The following is a 3,115-nucleotide window of genomic DNA, read 5'->3' as shown; positions in this document are numbered from 1 at the left end:
ATCATCACTATGCCATGTCATTGGTCACTGATCCAAAATAAATTTATGTTTTGAAGTAGAACTATCAAAGGTTTTTTTCTCAAACAGGAACAATGTAGCAAAACAAAAAATGGGATTTTATGAAAATGAGAAGAAACATATTAGTGTAAATTTTTTCCATTATTGCAGTTAGGTTACAAGAATAAGATCAAACAACTTCATAAATAGATGCTAATATGTATGGAAGATTTATTAGATGAATGCATTTACATCTGAATGTATATCCAAGAATGAAGATTAACCTACTTAAAATGGTAGTAGGGAATTATGCCATCATGATATTCAGTTGTATCATCCAGATAGGAGTCATTGCCTCTAGCATACAAGATTTTAAAAACTTGTCTCAGTCATAAATAATTGTTGCAACATATCAATGTTATTTAAACAACTTGATTTTCTCATGCATAATTACCTATATGGTATTTTATTCAATATTCCAACCTCTTTAAGATCTATTAGTGATCCTATGTGCTTCGTTAGCATTAGCATCCTTGCATTAGAAACATATTGAAATTTTTGTATTAATTTCAATTTATTTGTTCTTTAGATTTTATTTATTTATTTTTATTTCATATTTTGTGTTTGAGTCTATTAATTAATTATTTAGCAATGATAAAAAGATATTTGCATTAAAAGTAGTTATTCATTGTCCTGATCAAGAATTGAAATTTTATAACACCAAAGAATTCCCTAAATCTATATGATTTTGGATGACAAGGAAGATAATTTTCCACCTAAGGGGCTTCAACATAAAAATGGATTCAAGTATGCAATTTAATATTGCATAACTAATCATCAATCTTATTCAAAGCTATTACATTGAGAAAATGGATTAACTCTTGTTTTTGTAAAGAGTTCACTAATTTCTTGACTGAATGGTTGTACAAAAACAAAATAGTAGGGGAAAAAGTTCCAAGGATTTGTCAAATGTAACACAAGTAGAAGAAACTAAATTTTTTTATTCGATAAACAGGTTTTACAGGGATCTTGAAACCCAAGAGTTAGAAGAAAAATAGGCTGATAATAAGTGTTAAAAGCCCAGCCACAAAAGAACAAGTCTAAAGGCTGAAAATAAGAACTAGGCCTAGGCACATAACAAAGGCAAAAGAAAAGGCCAAACTGTTAAGACAAGACAAACAAAACAATCAAAAGCTAGAACAAATTTTTTTTGAAGTCCTCACATTAAAATTTCTCCAAGCTTTCCTCCTATTCTAGAAGAAACCAAAATTATAATATGAATGATGTCCATATTTAGAAGCATAGTATTGATGAGCACATACTTAGCACAACTATAGACATTTTTGTTTCTTAAGCAATGACTATGGAGTAGGTAAAGTTACAGAGTCAGCCAAGATAAATTTGCAAAGTCAACCAATACCTCCTCTAGGCCAACCTCCATGATATGATGGAACCATGGATGCTATTAGAGAGATAATTATAGTAGAGGGCCCTCGAGGCCTATACAAATGAATGGGAGCTCCATTAGCTATAGTGGCAACACTAAATGTAGTTCACTTTATTGCAAGAGGGCAGATGTAAACCTTAGTTAGAACAAAACCTGGGGTTCCCCTTCTTATGGAATAGCAGGTAACTTGCGAAGTAAGGGTGGGCATTACTATGATAATGCTAGCATGTCCAACTAAGCTAGTGAAGTGTAGATTTAAATCTCAAAGTGCTCTTGCAACTAGAGAAGCTACTACAGTTGTCACTACTAGGACAACAACATATAAATGATTTTTTTTCCAATTTTTTTCATTTAGTAATTTCTTTGTATGCTTCTCAGTCACCATCTTGAAAGTTAAATTATCTTAATTGGCTACATTTGTAGATTCAAAATGCATGCATCATAGGGACTATTTTAGTTGTATTCTGATGTGATTGGAGTAAACTTCTATATTCTTGATAATAAATGATGGAGTACATTAGTAGGCTTCAAGCATTGAGGTGAACTATTGAGATTATCTTTATACAATGAGAAATCAATCTACATTGTTAAGCTTCCACCATGGTGCATAGAAATCTTGAGATTTCTTCCAAAGTTCAAACCCATAGGAATTAACCACCTATTGCATGGAATCAAGGATTAAACCTTAACAATTATGTGCAATTCATTTCTACATCATTTGAGCCTTGTTTATGTGCACCCAATAATATATTATTGGTAAATCAATTGTTTTCCCTTAAATATTAGCATATAATATATATATTGATGCCTTCCAAATTCTTATAAAATAGGTGCATCACAATAGTAGTAGCATCCATCAAATACAATGGAACAATAAATGTAGCCAAAAATGTTTTAAAGTTTGAGGGAGGGATTTTAGGACTATTTAAGGGTCTCACTCCTAGTTTAGTATGAGAAGTTCCTAGAAATATAGTTATGGTTGGTGTCTATGATAGAATAAGACATTATTTTGGTGGAGGATAGGATACTTCTAGATTGAGCCAAAGTGGCCCCCTTACATTAGGTGGGCTTCTTGGTGCTTCTTTTTTGGTTACTATATATCCAACTAATGTTGTGAAGAGTGTTATCCAGGTTGATAATTACCACCAGGAAAAGTAGCCATTTTATAATATGAGAATTAATATGTGATCACAAGGAATAGAAGGAGAGCATATAGTCTATACAAATGGATAGGTGGAAATATCATACAGGCATATGCTATGGTTGTCAAAAAAAATTTGTACTTTTTAATCCAGTCCACTACTTTGCAACTATTATTACTCCTTCGTCTAGCATACTTTGAAACATAAATTCCTTTGTCATTATAAAATGGTAACAAACCCATTCATAAAACATGATATTATAAGAAATAACTATTTATCCCGAATAAAAAAATTGCTCTCAAGTTAAGGAAAATATAAAACATAAGTGTGTTTGGCTCAAGACAAATTATAATCCTCATTTGATTTGATACCTTAGCACTAGACCACTCTTATAATGAATTTAAATCAAAGATAAAAGAAACTCATTCCCACTCTACAAATTTAACTTATTACACTAACATAAATGAAAGGATAATTTGTAAAATATACCCTTAAAATACTTTTCCATGGAAGCAACAATGTTCAAATT

The 3,115-nt window shown here is 31.0% G+C and overlaps 1 pseudogene; it reads left to right on the top strand.

The window, feature by feature from the left end:
- Window positions 1-794: 794 nt before the first annotated feature.
- LOC149577772 (mitochondrial carnitine/acylcarnitine carrier-like protein pseudogene) lies at window positions 795-2,602 on the top strand (annotated as a pseudogene).
- Window positions 2,603-3,115: the final 513 nt, after the last annotated feature.

Source organism: Cupressus sempervirens, chromosome 1 (assembly GCF_028749045.1).
Source record: "Cupressus sempervirens isolate cs-2001-9-10 chromosome 1, ASM2874904v1, whole genome shotgun sequence".
Lineage (NCBI taxonomy): Eukaryota > Viridiplantae > Streptophyta > Pinopsida > Cupressales > Cupressaceae > Cupressus > Cupressus sempervirens.
This window is presented reverse-complemented; position numbering and strand designations above follow the sequence as displayed.